This window comes from Lepidochelys kempii, chromosome 9 (genome assembly GCF_965140285.1).
Source record: "Lepidochelys kempii isolate rLepKem1 chromosome 9, rLepKem1.hap1, whole genome shotgun sequence".
Classification (NCBI taxonomy): domain Eukaryota; kingdom Metazoa; phylum Chordata; order Testudines; family Cheloniidae; genus Lepidochelys; species Lepidochelys kempii.
In genome coordinates, this window is record NC_136388.1 from 35998264 (window position 1) to 36015719 (window position 17456).

General features: G+C 39.3%; 1 protein-coding gene across 5 annotated transcripts in view; it reads right to left on the reverse strand.

Annotated features, from left to right (window-relative positions):
• Positions 1 to 17456, reverse strand: part of NYAP2 (neuronal tyrosine-phosphorylated phosphoinositide-3-kinase adaptor 2) — a 180614-nt gene that overhangs the window by 121131 nt on the left and 42027 nt on the right. The gene's annotated exons all lie outside the window — the stretch shown is intronic.

The following is a 17456-nucleotide window of genomic DNA, read 5'->3' on the forward strand; positions in this document are numbered from 1 at the left end:
GCTGATTTTTGAACATTAAATATGTTAAAAGGCTTCATTCCATACTGAGTACTAAGGGCCAGATTCTCTATTGAGAGCTGGCCCCTTTACTTCACAAATGGGCCTAAGTCTGTCTATATGCAGCCAGCAAGAAATTCCCTTAGTATGGGGGAATTCTGTGCTAACAGAGGCAATACCTGTCCTAACTGCCCACCTCTAGCTGTAGAAGCATGTGCCTCTCCTCCACTGGCATAGAGTCTGTTAGACTAGAGTACAATGAGTCTACAGTGCAATGCCCTGGGTTAGTAGAAGTCGAGTTTAACAGACCCTGGGTCTGTTAATCTAGGGCTTGAGCATCTACACTCATTTGTAATCTTAGGTTAGGCATTGTTGAACCCTGGGTGCCAACCTTGAGCATCTATACTGCATTATGTGGGCCTGAATCCAACCATTCATATCCCAGCCTTCCTAGCGGCCTCCCAAAATGTGGCTTCTGTAGCCCTTCGTTCATGTTGGAAAACTTGACTGTCCACCAACCTTGACTGTCCAGAGGACAAAGAAAGTAATTCCATGGGATTGGGGGGATACTTCTGGCAAACTCAGAGCACAAGTCCAGTGGGGCTACATCTCCACTGCAAAGCAATACAGCTTGAATCCTGGGTCCCATCTTGGAACCACTCCCAGGGGGTCTGAACCCTGGATTAGCATTATTTGTGGGTAGATGGAAAGGGGATTAGGCTTGAGCCTAAATTTGAACTCTGGGTTTACACTGCAGTGTAGACATACTCTTAGAAACCCTATGCCAGCGTGCAAGTTAGACCAGTCCCTTAATTGCTCTTAGTCTTGTTGAGACTGGGACCATGGCTGATGCAGACCTTCCATCAAGATCAGGGAGAGGGAAGCAGCTCTCTCATGTCCCCCATCTCCCCAGTAGAGCTTGGCTGCAACAGAGAACAAGGCCTTAAGGGTCCAATCCTATGGTCCTTTCAAAGGCAAAGCTCACATTGACATAAATAAGAATGTTACCTATGAAAAGACTGCAAGATAGAGCTCTAAGCCCCTGAAGCACACTGACATTGGAATTAAACTCATGCAACGAGGCTGAGTAAAAATGTTACAGAAATCACCACCATAAAGCTCGTTTTTAAAACTGTGTGTTCTAAAAAAAGCAGCTTAAGTGAATTGTGGGGGAAATGGGATGCAATCTGATGACAGAGTTGCTAAAGGAAATGGGTGTTCAGTTGAAATGGGTGTTTTGAGACCATGAATACTTTGCCATGACTATGCGACTATGTTTAAGACCTCGGAATAAAAAGCTATTTTCTAATGCCATCTGCTTTTCTCTGCTTGTACCCCCCACAATGCTATTATGCAGTGCTACTGTTAAACCAGTGCTTCTGGGAATGTTGTTACAGCATGGCAAGAGAAATGGTATTTTCTAAGGCCTGGATCCAAACCCCATTGGAGTCAATGGGACTCTTTCCATCAGACTACAAATTAGCAACAGTGCAGGCAGAAAAATGTTTTCCCCCCCTGTGGACTTGATGGCAATCTCAGTGTTTAGACGGACCAGAACCTTCTCCAGCTTTAATATGTATATAAATGCCAAACTACCTATGCTTGCTTCTCTGTATGAGTACCTAGAACACTGAAATGATTATACATTTTGTAGGACAGGATTGCTATAGTGACTAGATGTGGCAAACAGCCACAAAATTCAGGTTAGGATACATTTGAATCTGGGATTTGGGTTAAGACCGTTACAGAGATAGTGGCCAGCATGAAGTTTGATCCACATCTGGATCAAAGCTGTCCTAGAGTTCACATATGCATGTATCCTGCGTTTTGGTGATTCAGGTCCATCTCCATTAATGATCTGATAAATACATTAAAACTCACATGAAGTAAAGTGGAGTTAGATTTAGAACAAGATCTGCCAAAATGGCTGTGATTCCAAAGAGTCGGCTCTTATCACATGATAGGATACCATGATATCTGAGATACCATATGTAACATCCCTTTGCTTAGAACAGGGAAATAAATATTCTGAAGTACTGAGCTGATCTGTTGATTTGAGTCCAACACATGTAAACTAGAACAATGCCTGCTTTAGAATATTTCAATTATCGTTATTTCCCTGAATTCCAGTTTGCAGCTCTTATTTATTTTTGAGGCAAAGCCTGAGAACTTGTATCCCTACTCAGATCAAATTGCAGGTAGTTATTGTGGGCAACCACACACTGTAAATGTCATTGTACTTATAAATCAATAAAGATGAGTTTTATGTATTTCTCTGCTTGATTCCTGTGCACTATGATGTTTACAAGATGGTCAAAGTCAGATAAATCATTACTATCTATGGCAGGAGTAAATGTCTGATCATTAAGTTGGAAGGCTGTGGTTTTTTCCTCAAACCATGTGGGGGGCATGTTATGTTAATAACATTGCTAAAGACAAATATAAATTGATAGGGGCATCAACATCTCCAATATATTCCCCAATGTGAGTTCATTCATATAAGCCATGTCATAGAAAGTCCTGGATGAAAATTATAGTTGGCATTTACCTTTGTCCAATGTTCTCCTTATATGTGTATTTAATTATAAAAGAAAAATTTCTCAAAACTTTGCTTTCATCAGTTTTAAATCTTTGTAAAAGAAGCTAATGATGAAGGGCCTGATCCTCCAAGTGCTTATGCACTTGAGCAAAGTGTTTTCAGAAATTGGGCCCTTCCATGATTGCGTGTGCTCATACATCTCAAAATGAATAAGATATTTAGAGAAGTCAATCTGACAGGCAATTGGGTTTGAATATATATTTAGCATTTTGAGGGGGAAAGTTTGAGAACATAAAAGAGCCATTTTTAAACACTACTATTTTCTTAACAAAAACGTTACTAATATGAGCTATTGCAGCTGCCTGTACTGAGGGCAGTTACTTCCTGAATGCAGCATGTAAAATGTTACTTAGCTTCTTATGCTCTCAGAGAGCCATGTATCTTATAGGTTTAACAAGGCTTTCGGCTGTTTACCATAACAATATCACATGACAGTGAGTTCCATAGATTAACTATGTTAAAACTAGATACTATTTTTAATATATCTGTTTTAAATGTTCTGGTTTATATTATAGAAAAGTGCAAACAGGACAACCCAGAAAGCTTCCTGTATCCCATTAATCAAATTTGCTTGGAAAGGTGGAGAGTCACAGGGAATATGATCATTCCTCTATTATATTTCCTTTTACTCTTCATTCCAAACTAACTAGTTCTTGTCATTTTAGTTTCCCTATACATGGCTGTCAACAAGTTGTCTTAACTATTCTTCCAATGAACTGCATAGCACTTTCTAAATGTCTGCTTACAGGAATAGACTGAGGCACAATAAGCCATTCTGACATCTCAGATGAATAATAAATGGTTTTGAAACTATCCAAATATTGATTTAATGTCTAGAAAAAAATAGCTCTTTTGGGTAGTGCAATAAGTGATTTAAAATACTTATTAAATATGTATTTACTCTATAGATCAAACTGCAAAGAATCCATTCCAGTCTTTTAAGTAACACATATGTTGCACATTTTATAACCGAAAAATCTTCCCTGGAAAGTCACAGACTAACACGGCTGCTACTCTGAAAAAATATTCAGTAATTTGTTACGTATTTATTACTAAACAATGCCAAGGGACCTGATTTAAACCCACCTTGCAAACCTGTAAATTAAGGCTGAGGCTCCTTTCCAAAACTTGTACCGTGAAACTCACTTTCCTTTTCCCTGAGGTAAACGCTCCCTGACTGAAATCCTAGTGCCATTGAAGTCAATGGAACTTTGCCTTTGACTTCAGTGTGGCCAGGATGTTGCTCCTTGAATTAAAGGACAATGCTTGTTTCCAATCAGGGTTTCCTTTACTTCTGCCAATTTAAGCCAAACTCTTGCCAACAACATGATCTTTCCTCACCAGTGGAAAGGAAATGTTTAATCTTGCTAAGCAAAGGCATTCTCAAAAGAACTTCAGAGCATCCATATTATTGCTATGTAGGCAAGATAAGAGATAAGGTCAAGTTGGCACAGCAGACAGAAAATCTGAGATTATTCTTGTTGGCTGCCTTTTGTGAGGTTTCTGTAGCTTTAAACTTTTCTGTCATTATTTTCTGAATATTGGACCTTAAATAGCTAAGAAATCTGCCCATATGCCAAGACAGTAGCCATTTTGTTCTTAGTGTGACTACAACCTGCACCAGAGGGGAGACACACTGTGCTCTCTCTTTGTGACTTTACTTTTATTCTGTCTTGCTACACTGTTTCCAAAGCTCATGATTTTATCATGTCTCATGATATTGAGTGTTTTTCTTAAAGCCCCAGCTTCTGCAGTTATGTTATTTCCTGAGAATCTCAGCTTTCATTTTTTAGTGAAGGAAATTTCTATTTCTCATGCTGATGGAAGAAAGTTTGAAAGTGTGTCCTAAGTGCACCCTAAAAGTTCTGAAAAACAGGAGGCAAAGAGTGAGCCCAAAGGTTTGTATTGTTTTTAAAAATATCATTTTTAAGCCAATCATTTTGGGGGGCCTAACTCATTATTTTTGATGCATGTGGGGGTAGCAATACTGTTGCTGTATTTTTCTTAAGCTAAAATAAATTGAATTTGAGATGTAAGTGTATATTCTCATTTTTTATGAGGGAGCACAACACACATGAGTGCTAGTAGACCCTTTAGCATCCTAATACTCTGCCTCCCCTCTACTGTGGGAAGTCACTCTTGGCAGGTCTAATATCCAACAGACTCACCAGGTCCCTCCTATGCAGTAATCATTTTTGGGTGGCAGGGAGGGTGGAATCTAAAGGTCCAGATACAGCCCACCCTCTCTCTGAGGGAGAAGTTGTGAAGTCCTGGCAGTAAGGAAAAGTGGTCACAGCAGGAAAGCAGGCCAGGGGAAATGGGGTTTTCCATGAGAAAGTGCAAAAGCCAAAACTACTCCTTTCCAAGGGTACTGACCTGCCTCACATTCCAGCAACCAGAAAACTTCCCTTCTCTGTAACATAGTAGTTCCTATTACAACTAGTGGCCTAGCTGTAGCCTCAATTAATTGACTAGACTCCCAGGTGTTAAATACTTGCAGATTAGCCTTTATCCTAAGGGTAAAATAACATGCACAGAACATTTGAGATTTTTTCAGCGTAAGAGGTGGAGATATAGCTGCATGACCCCCACTCAGATAAGATATGTGATTAAATCCCTGCATATGGCACTATAGACCTTAAGGTTTTTTAAACCAATTAAAAAATTTAAATTGTGATTCAGAAGTCACAAGCATGCATGTTAATGACATTCTGACAGCAGATTTTCACGTAAGATTAGTGCAAAAAGCCTACAGAGAACACAAGAAGAGTAGGCATGCTGAAACGGCACAATGATAGGGAATATACCAGCAAACAGGCAATGAGGGTGTGGGGGGGAAGGTCACCATGACAAATGACAAAGTGACGAGATTGAGAATTTCCAGAACAGAAATAAGACAAAACCCAAAACATGCTGAAGGTTTGACTAGTTCTCCCCCTTTATTGGGTGGGTTTTTGCACTTGATCTCTTCAGAAAAGTGCTGAATGTGCTCTTTGCTTATATAAGATGCTTTTAGCAACAACAACAAAATAAATGAACAAACAGAGGGCATGTCAAGATGAATCTGTGTGCTTCTTGAATAAGCCTCTTCTAATTGTGCTAATGAGTAGGTAATACTGAAGGGTAATGTGACCAGACTTATATCCCCCAAAACCAGAAGAATCAAGATGGTAAAAGATACTACAATAGGTGAATAGAGTTTAGACGTTCACTCTAGACCCAGATGGAAAGGAAAGCTCATAATTGTCCAGGATGGTCATCTTGTTAATGCTCCTGGTCAAGAGAAAGGAGTTTCGTGTTACACTGCTGCTTTACCAAAGTCTCCCTGGGTGACTTTGGGCAAGTCACAAGGCCAAATCCCAAGTTGCAGCTCATTGGTATTCAGTGCATTGGGGGGAGGGCAATCACAAAAAGGTGCTCTTTGCATGCACACTTACCTTAATTCTGGGGCTGGTTCTGGTACAAATTCAAGCAGCTTTAGGGTGGAATATTAGAGAATATTCATGGACAGCAAATGTTGAACTCCTAAATGGGGATATTTATACTGGAAAGCTAGCACCAAGATTCACGCTCATCCAGGCAAGGAGAAAATAGACCAACCATGTAACCTGATTCCAGCCACAATTATTATTATTAAATAATTTATATTGTAATAACACTTAAGGACCCCAAACAGGGATCAGGGACTCATTGTACTATGCTCTGTCAAACAAATAACACCTACAGTTCCAGTCTCCAAGAGCTCACAGTTTACAAAGACTGAAATCTTGAATATAAAATATTCAAAACAAATTGCTTACAAACTGCTTAACAGATCAAGCATTATTTGTAGAATTTAGCCAACAAATAATTTGTATAATGAATAAACATATAATTAATACATTTGTAAGTTGCTGTTAGGCAATTCACAGCAAGGAAAAAAGCAAAAATTTGTCAGTTATGATTTGCTATGAATTATTTTCTCAGCTCAATATTATGGGGGTGGGGAGGAAGGTAGATTTGGAATAAACCGAAAATTTCTAGTTTTGTTCCTCCAGTTGAATTTAGCTCTTAATGAAATCAGTTCCTATTTTTCTAATTCTGGTTTACTCACAAATAATAAAAGACAACATTGTTGCATTTCTATGGTCCCTACACAAGTGTTAAATAATGAGTCCCTAATTCTGCCATTGATTACAGAATTGGGAGCATTCGTTGGGAACTAGGCAACCTGTCTAGAAGTGGAGAGAGTTTGGGCTAGAGGAGGAGTTAAGGGACACGGAGGACATATTTAGGATCAGGAAGAGAAGGTTTTAGGGTTTGGAATGAAAGACACAGGGACAGATGATTGATTGATTTTGAAGGCAGGAATGAGAAGAAATGGAGAAAGAAAACATGGAAGGAAAAGAGAGACTAAAAGGGTTTGGATAACTTCAAACTGGCCATTGTGAAGATCTGGAATCTGGAAGCCATTTGCCATGTACATCAACAATAATTTTATTTTACTTACAAATTTATGAATATTACATTTTTATGGCCACTTTTTATATTGTCTACATACACACTGTTTTATGTATATAAGTCCCAAAACAGATGTGAATTTTTCATAGCATATCCAGATTCACTACTTGAATTAGATAGCTGCTAAAATGTATATGCTTTAGATATCCAGTGTGAAATAAATGAACTGAAGATGTTAGCAGAAAAATAAAGCAGTTTAAACTCAATCTATGGAGCTAGCTCCAAATTGCAGCCAGAGATGCAAGGTATGAGTCTTTTCTCATTTACACTACTTCAATTCCTGTGACTTCATTGGAGTTACTCCAGATTTACAATGTAACTGAGAGGAGAGTCAGGCTAACAACATAACAATACCAATACGTTCCTAATTAGGATCAAGTGTTTTGAAATTTTTATTTCCAGCTAATTAGTGTTGCTATTCTATTACTAGGTTATGATTGATTGATATCTTGACTCAAATAAATTATTAAGCAAAAAAAAACATAAAATAAAAAAGCATCTCTAATTTGTGTATTTACAATGCTGCCAAAACCTAACATTAAAAAAGGTCACAGTGGAGGATCCAAGCCACACATCTGATAGAATGTAGCCATCTGGAGAAGATGTATTTGGAAAGTATTTTAGCCACTTGGAAGAAAGTCAGAGGGTATTTTACAGGTACAAATTGAGATACATTGACAGAGGTATATGGAAAAGCTTTCAGAACCCCTGTTCCTTCTCTTTTATAGGCAATAATGTCACCCACAAAGTGATTGAAGAATTTAAAAAGCCTTACCTGCAGGTACAATCAGAAATGGTAAAAAATTAGGAAACATTGGAACAGTTGTCCAGAAGATTGTCAAAGCAAATTGCAGATATACAGGACATTGCAAATGTCATTCATTTAGTAGGTTACTAAAACCCGTTTAATGCATGGTACAGAAAATTAGCAGCAGCAACAAAAATCATTTTAATCTAAATGATAAACCTCTATCAATTTGTATATAAATGTCCAAATGAATATAATATTTGTAGAGGTGTATCCGCCTGCCATAGAAGTAAGCAGCAGAAATCCCATGGATGTCAATGAGAGCATGGGCATCCCATTAGTATCTGTCTCTCATCACTGAATATGTTGTCAGAGTTGCCTCTCTTCCCCCATCTTATCCTTTCTCACCTGGTGAAAATCACCCTAGCTCCACTGAAGTCAAGAGAACTATGCCAGTTTACACCAGCTGAGGATCTGACCTGTATCTCTTGTAATGTGTGTGTGTGTGGGGGGGTGGTACAAAGGAGGAAAGTAGTTTAACTACTTTCAAAGACCAATTACAATTTTATGAGAAATGAAAATCTTCAGCAATCTATCAGTTTTTACAAGGAACAGTAAAAGTTACGAAATAAAATCATGACAATTTCCCCTTCCTCAAATAAATAACAGGAAAAGCACTTTAAAAATAAATAAATCAGTAAATGAATCAGGGTGGTTTGGAGGCAAATAATTGTATTTTCCATTTGTTGAAACATCATATCTTTATCATCATAACTTTAATGACCATGTGTTTAGTCATTCACGACAGGTTTCAGAGTAGCAGCCGTGTTAGTCTGTATTCGCAAAAAGAAAAGGAGGACTTGTGGCACCTTAGAGACTAACACATTTATTTGAGCATAAGCTTTTCGTGAGCTACAGCTCACTTCATCGGAATGCATCCGATGAAGTGAGCTGTAGCTCACGAAAGTTTATGCTCAAATAAATGTGTTAGTCTCTAAGGTGCCACAAGTCCTCCTTTTCTTTTAGTCATTCAGTTTCCTGTTACCATGGGTCATTTTTATGAATATGAGCCTGGGACGAAACGGGACTGATGCTTCTCAGAAAAGTCTAATAAATCAATTGATGAAATCCTTATTTTTATTAAGGAGGATAATGAATTGTAAACCAAAAGTAAAGATTAGAGCCTATTAATGAATTCTTTAATAATGAGCTAAAGTAACAAACTGGAATAATAAATTCCATTATAACTAGTAAGTAAAAAGCTGATGTGATGTATTACCAGTGGGATCTTTCTTTTATCTCACCTGGTAGCCCTGCTGTCTGTGAGCAACAAGGGTCCTTCCAGAAGTCTCGGCCATGGCACGTCAGAGGAACATACAGTGAATCCTGCTGTTGAATGAAAGCTTTCAGCTAATTGTTCACTCCCTGGTGCCAACACAGTCTGATTTCGTATCAGTTTTACACAGCAATGACAATTCAAAGCATAACTCCATTTAATTCAGTGAAGCTATACCTTGGTTTACAACCTGGTGTAAGTGAGATGAGAATCAGGCTAAGAACATAAGTGTAGGAACTAGGAGCGCGGGGGGGTGCTGCAGCACCCCCGGGTTTTGCATGGGGTCTCAGCTGCCAGCCAGGGTCCTGGCTGCCGGCCCCATGCCCGGGGCTACCCTGCTGGTCCTGGTCCTGGCTGCTGGCCTGGGGTCCTGGCTGCCGACCCCGCACCCAGGGTCCAGGCTGCCAGCTCCACAGCTGGGGCACCGCTCCTGGCCCTCGCCTGATGCTCCGCACCCACCTCCAGCTGTGGCCCAAGCCTCAGCCCCCTTAATCCATCCACATCCCCGCCTCCTGCAGCCGCAGCCCTGCTCCCGGCCCCAACTCTAGGGGGCAGTGAGGGGCGCAGATGGGGCAAAGGGAGTGCTACTCAGCACCCCCACTCTAAAAGCTGTTTCAGTGCCACTGGCTGAGAGCTATTCAGAAAGCTAGGTTGTTATTGTTTGAAAATACACATGTAAATACCTCACACATACACACTCCTCCAGGGAAATAATCATGTAAGTCTCTTCACCTAGAAGTGACCAAACAGAAAAAGAAAGAGCTTTTGACATTCTGCTAGGAATGGATGGCATAAGAAGACCTTCACTCTGTCTGGTGTAGGGAAGGTGCAAGGAGCGCTCATTGCCCCAAGAGGAGTGAGGTGAAGGTGGAGATGGAGCCACCACCTGGAACAAGCTGGACATATCAGTGGGATTGGAGGGAGAAGCAGGCCAAACTACCTGAAAGGTGCAATCCCTTTCTGAAGCACTGTCCTTCCGTGTGTCTTCATGGCACAATCTAATTCATAATGGCAAGAGTCAGAGGTTATTTCCAGTTATGAAATGGGTGTATCTGAAGCATTCTCCTCGTACAACATATTACGTTATTTTTCATAAGAGCCACTAAGTCAGCCAGTCATTAAAATCAAATTGGCCTGAATTCCAGATTGTGCTTGCTTGCAGTTTTCCAAGGCTGCCATGCCAGCGCCCTCATCTATTTCCCCATGAAAATGTTAACAATTATGGGTTCTACAGACATGTAATGCAGGAATTTTGCCTAATTAAAGCTGAAAAGATTTAAAGACATTTTCCTTAGAGAAAACCCATCTAAGATCATTAGTTTTTTTTCATTTCTTTGGACAGGTTCTTTGTGTGAAAAGAGATTTCTACATTATGGGATGCCTGAAACCTATATTGAGGGCACAGGAATCAAGAGCACAGGGCAGGATTTAACCCAGAAAATGACACTGATGTCCATGTCATTCTGACATTTAACCAACCCATGGAGACAGTTTGTAGGAGTTGGGTTTTGTCACACTAAAATATACTGTTGCTCTACACATAATAATAATAATAATAATATCCAGACTGTATGAAATGCTTTTCACTCCAGTACAATGCTTTACCTATAACTCAGCAACACTAACAGTGTAGCAAGATATTATATACAATGAATTACATTTCTAACATAAAAAAAACCCATCTAAACCAAGTTTCTTGTTATCTTATAAGTTCAAAACTAAACAAAATGTTACATACAAAAAATCTCTTTTAGGGTTTGATTTGACTTTCCACGGCCCTATATAAGAGTCAGCCTATTGTAGCTTATATAACATATGCTATTTCATACACAATCTATTCTTCTCTAGACTCTAGCCTTTATCCCCATGGTATCTTACCAGGTGATCATGCCCCTCCACCCTCACACTGGGCAATCCCACTGAAGTCAAAAGGGACAGATCCTCAGGTGGTATAAATCAGCATAGCTCAAGTAAAGTCTATGGGACTATGCCAGATCAAACCAGCTGGGGATCTGGCTCACTGGCTCTACTTCTGGAGTAAGGATCTATTCACTGTAGCAAAATCTGGCCCTAAATAGCAATTTGCTTTAAAAAAAAAAAAAAATCAAACCCTACCATAAGGAAAACAGAAACTCCATATCCTTCTAGAACAGACCCCATATGGAAACATTACAAGTCTCTTTAAAAGGAAGATTAACTTCATTTCTCCCACCATGATGCTGGAATACTTAAATTCATATGATATCTAAAAATAACATGCTGAATCTGTTTGTTTAAGCTGGCAAACTCGGGTGATGGTAGTTTTCATTTCATGCAGCTATACCTAATTTGCTACAGTTAAAACCTATTTGAAACATGCTGAGCAAGAGGGACAAGCAAGGTGTCTGTCCCCTTGTCTGCAACTTAAAACACCACACTAAATCTTGCCAGTCACTGCACACATCTTCTGTCCTATATTTAAAGGTCACATTTGGCCAAGTAATTGTTAATCAAACATCCACACAATTTAATCAATTAGAATGCAGATTGTATTTGTACCCTCCTGTAGCTGCACGTAAATTTTCCTGTCATAGCTGCGGCTCCTTTTTCATACCAAACTGATCCAATTTTCAGCAAAATGGCAAAGGGTAATGCTCCTCTTTTAGATGAGATGAATATAGAATGTGCCTTTTTTGTTTTGTTTTCATACTTAAAGATCAAGGAGAACCTACATCAATACATTTTTGTTTAATTATACAGTAGCTAAGGGGCTGTGACTCAGTCTCTTTGAAGTGCTTAACTTCTCTGCTACTTTCTCAAGTGAAATTACACACAAAAGGGAAGGTACTCATCCCTCTGAATAGTATCAGCTTAGATCTGTGTAGAGAAAGGAAGTCAGATATATTTTCTGATTGATTAATAAAATGTAAACACAGCCTTAGATTAAATAGTGGTCGGTTTCCTGAAAGATGGGTTGTCAATAATGGCTAAGATATTTACATTTAATCTTAAAATGCTGAAAACATCTTTGGGGTCTGATGCTGGCCCCAGTTGAGCCCAAGGGAGTTTTGCCATCAACTTCAATTGCAACAGCTACAGTCCCTGGACAGACTTTAAGGTAATTATTCATTCTTTGTTTAGGGGTCACTTTCTTCTTCATTGGCTTCATTCAATTTATGCAGAAAAATATTTAGCTTCCACCATGTGACGATTTCTTTGTCCTCATTGGTAGCTTGATCCATCTCCCATCTAAGTCAATGAGAAAACTCCCATTGACTTGAATGGTGCAGGATCAAGCCCTGGAAGAAGTTAGTGTTTCTACGGAATTCCTCACATAAACAAGGGTTTTAAGCATTGGACATATGTCCCTTGGATTTGAAATTCATAGTAAAATTTTCTTAGCACCAATATTAGAAGTTGGGAACAGCTAGTCTTAGGGTCTATCTATCACCACCACTATGGTCTCTTTATTTCCCTGATGGTAAATTAATAAAAAAAATATTTTTCAACTTGCAAAATGTATTGGAAATATTTTTCTGCCACTTAAACACCTTTATAAATGCATTTTTAAGCATGCAACCTACAAACTCTACAATGTGCTTAACACCAGAAAAGAAAACCTGAAGCAAGAACATGAACAAGAGATGAACTAAGCTCTGTTGTCTCAGATTTTTATTGAATAATGGAGACCTCTCATCTTAGAATCTCCAGCTGTGAGGTTCCCCAACCCCCAGCCCATATATTTTTCAGACATCAGGATGGCAACATTTACTAAAAGATATTGAGTGATAGCTTTAGCAGTGAAAGCGATGCCAATTCAATTACACAGATGATTAGTACCCAGTAAAGCAGGAGAAGAAGGGAAAGATTATCATTTAAGCACGGTATGTCAAAGGACAAACGCTGATACTTCTTCTGGGATTTCCACATTTCATAAAATAAACTTAAATTATTATTTATGGAATGTTGATCCTCTGCTTCACATATTTATATATATATATATAATTTAGAACAACAAAAGATCTGTGTGCTGTTTTGATAGAATGTTGCTTAATGAAGGAAAAGGTTGTTTTTTTTCTAAGTGTATTATTTATGCCTGCCATATGACACACATGGCTTGATCATGATAGCAATAAATCACATTTATCTCTGTGTACTTACAAACACTCCCTGGAGACCAATAAAAAGGCATATGGCATAATGGAGTCATCTGTTCAATTGTAATCATTATTGTGGTACATATTAAATGTACTGTACTGAAGGTGAACTGAAAGTGCTATGGCCTGTTAGCTTAGACTTTTTTTTGGGGGGGGGGGTTGGTTTTATATTTTGTTTCACCTGAATTTAGTACTCATGAAAGGCAGCAGATTGGCAGAACTGATATGCCTACACTGTAATCATGGAGGGTAGATGTAGATGTACTCGAGGTAGTTTTAATCCACTGGAATCAACAGTAAAGCTGCAGCAGTTCATGCTTCAGTACTGCTGTACAAGACTACCAGGAATCATGGGCAATAACTCATGGGCTGCTGCAGCTTCGCTGCTAGATTAAAGCTAGCTTAGTATATCATACACAGCGTAGACATTGCAGCGTAGACATACCCTGAGAATGAAGCCTTCCATCCACAACTCAGGTACAACATTGACAGAACAAGCAGAAGTTTTTCCCACTTAAACACCCTGCAGAAGACAGATTTGTAGGTGTGAGAAAGTATTCTCCACATCTGTTCAATCCTGCTCTTCTGGAACTATTGGTCAGATTTCATTTGAAGAGCATAACTTTGTTTCTGTCGCTCAGTAACTGGCACTGCCAATGAGAGTGTCAAGAAGGCTACGAAATTTAAATCCAAAGTTAGATCCTCAGCTGAGTTTTTCCCAGAGTTCGGGGCTGTATGAATTTGGAAGAGTTTTGGTTCAGGCCAAAACCAAAAGTTCAGTTTCCAATCCACCATTTTAGGGGATGAAGATCTAGTTCAGGGCTATCACTAATACTGTGTAATGACAGTGAACTTTTTTTCCACGACGAACTGTACCAATTAAGTCAATTAATTTCACATCGGCCTCGAAACTGTCAATTGGTGGTATAAAAATAATGGGACATCTACTGGTCACGACCAAGCTGAGCCAGTGTGTTAGAGCAGAAAATCTCTAACTCTCATCACAGTTCCTCTGAGCCATCCAGTCATTCATCTCACTCTTCACTGAAAATATATGGATGCATTGACAGATATTTGGTGGGAATACTATTTGGAAAGATTTCTTATTACACTTCTAAATTCACTGTTTTAAAAATTTTCATTACATGTCAGAATTCTGCAATCTAAAATTCTGAAATCTCAATTCACAGTAAGGTTTATTCTGGCAAGCTGCGACTTACCCTGAATAACTATCTATTTTTTTCCACAAAATGTAGTTTGATATCGAATTTGTCAGTTACACAGATCAGCCAGAAAGTGGTCTAACCTCAAAATTTACATCTCAACAACAGTTGTAAAGAAAGACTTTATCTGCTCTTTTTGACAAATCCATAATGAAGAGAAAACCTGAGAAATTATTTTCAATCTTTTATTACAGACTGCTGGAATTACACTGGGACAGAACTCTAGGTGTTCAAAGGAAGAAACCTGTTATTACTTCTTATTGTAGTATTATAGTAGTCCCTAGCAGCCTCTTAATGAGGTATAATGACCCTTTAAGACTGGGGAGTGGGGGGAAACTTGGAGACCAGGTTATCCCACTGCAGGAGTTCTGTTCCACACAGAGACCCAGGGAACAGAGGCAGCTGTTGCGAGAAAGGAGGTAGTCTTGGGGTAGCAGTCGATGTCCAGAAAGACCCCAAGCTATTGGGTTGTTCAAGACTTGGACTAGGATACTTCGTATGGCACTGGGCAGGGCTCCCCGCTCTTTCAGAGAATGACGGCTGGTTCCAGGAAGGAAGGTAGCATAGAACTTGCCTCTTCCTTCATAGAGGGAGCATTGCTGTTTGGCACCGGTCTGGCTGCTAGCCTCTACCAGGCCTCTACCACCTTCAAAGACCCCCCCACACACACACACACGTACAAGACTATATAACTCCATCAAATGCATATGATGGAGTAGGGAGAATGGGACTCAGCTGTTAGAACTGTATGTTCAGAGTGTGAAAGGAGAGGTGAACAAAACTCACCCCAGAAAGGATGGCTGGGGAGGAACGAATCCTCCAGCCCAGGATGCAGGAAGGTAAAGTTGATTTAAGGACTTGCTAAGTGCGGCCACAGTCCCTGCTGCAGTGAGCTCACAGTCTAAGTAGGCAAGGCAGGCAATGGTGGGAGGGGAAATAAAGGCAAAGTGATTTCCCCAGGTCACAGTGCAGGTAGGTGGCAGAGTCAGGAACAGAACCCAGGTTTCCTGATTCCTACTTCAAAAACCTGTCCACCAGTTTAGGAGGTCAGATTAAAGGAAAGTTCCCCAAAATTCTAGTTCTGGCAGTTGAAATCCAACAGTGACTACAGACATAACCTTATGTATTGTACTACCTACATAGTTACTGTGACACCAATTCAGTATTTGTGTTGAAGACTCATGCAAAATAAGCCTTTAACGTATGAGTGATTTTTGATTTTTGCATTTTACTGCTTTTCCCCTTTGAATAAGAGATGGATCATATTTTCAAAAAGCTGCCTCTCACGGAGCATGGCAAAAATTGCACCTGCATCAACCCGGGTGGAAAAAGGCAGGGATGTGTCATGAAAACAGATGCCTGTGCAGGATTATGGGGTGTGGAATTAGAGCCCAGGTTGATAAGACGGAAAGGTTAGTGACTTACGACTCTTAAACAGAGTTGGTCATATTGCAAGAAGTGTTCATGGACTTTTGCTCAAAATTCTGAACAGCTATTTGGTTCTCCCATATTCCTTACCCTTTTTAGTCACTGTTCATGAATGAGCTTTTACTACACTAATGATTGCTAAATGGGGGTATGAATCTTCTTAGCTTCATATGAGCAAGAATATTCACTATTCTTTAACAGATAATACTGAATAAATGCAAATCTATATAAAAGTTTCAGTCATCCAATCAGGAGCAGCACCAATACCACGTGACTCAGGTGACTGGTCACATACTAGGAACAACAAAGAGAAAACAAACAACTCACTGGTACCCAGAGGCTGAAATTTACTTGTATAAGCTATTCTGTGAATCTGTATGAATAAACAAATACATTTGTAGACATCAGGATCAATTCACTAATGATTAATGAACAGAAAAATAGGCTGAATTTGTCAAATACCTTATTCTCCACCAATAATTTCAACCATCTCTACCTTAAATGAAACAAACGGGCTTTCAAATAGTCACACATGCAAAATATGATCTCTTCTTTCTGTGACATGAGATGAGCTATTTTTTCCCCAAATACTAGAGTATGTCCTTCTATGGGATTGTCTGTCAAAGCTGTGCTCAGAAAAGCATGTTATTAACTCCTTCCAGAACCAATTCTAATACCACACAGTAGGCTAAATTACCAAAGGCTATAACTTGACAGTTTGGGACTCACTCTACCCACTCTGACCCTGAAGAGTGAATATGGATAAAGCTGATCTGTCAGAGAATCCTTCATAGACGGGAAATAGCCCTGACAGTCTTAGCTCTTAAAGGAAATGATTTAAAAGTGAGCTGGCCAGGAAGGAGAGAGAGACTATGAGTGAGCACTGCCAGTAACTTTAAAGCTCTTCTTTAAGTTACAACAGAAAGTCACTTGAAAATGTTTATTAAGTGGATTCTATCTATGGATTAATAATTTAGTTATGCACTTACACTGTAGCTGCATTTTTAGAGGATTTCATTCTGCAGCGAGTTTAGCCAAGTAATCTGAATATAATTAATCAATCAATCAATAGAAGGGATATATCCAGACACATGCTGGTTTTTCTGATAGGCTTGGCAGACCATGTGGTATACAGAAACAATATACAGGAATTGCTGTAATGGATCAGACATGAGGCCCATCCACTCTGATATTCTGTTTCTGACCGTGACCGGTGCCAAATGCTTCAGAGGAATGTGTAAGAACCCCATTGTAGGCAGATATGGAATAAACTGCCCCCCATATTGTTTAGAAATAGGCTCAATCCCTGAAGCATGAGGCCTAATATCCCTTGTACAAATTTCATTAATTATAATCATTGATATTCTTGATATCCATATAAACATCCCACCCCTTTTTGAATCTTGTTAAGTTCTTGGCCTCAACAACTTCCAGTGACAGTGAGTTCCACAGTTTAATTACACTTTGTGTGAAAAAAGTAAGTCGTTTT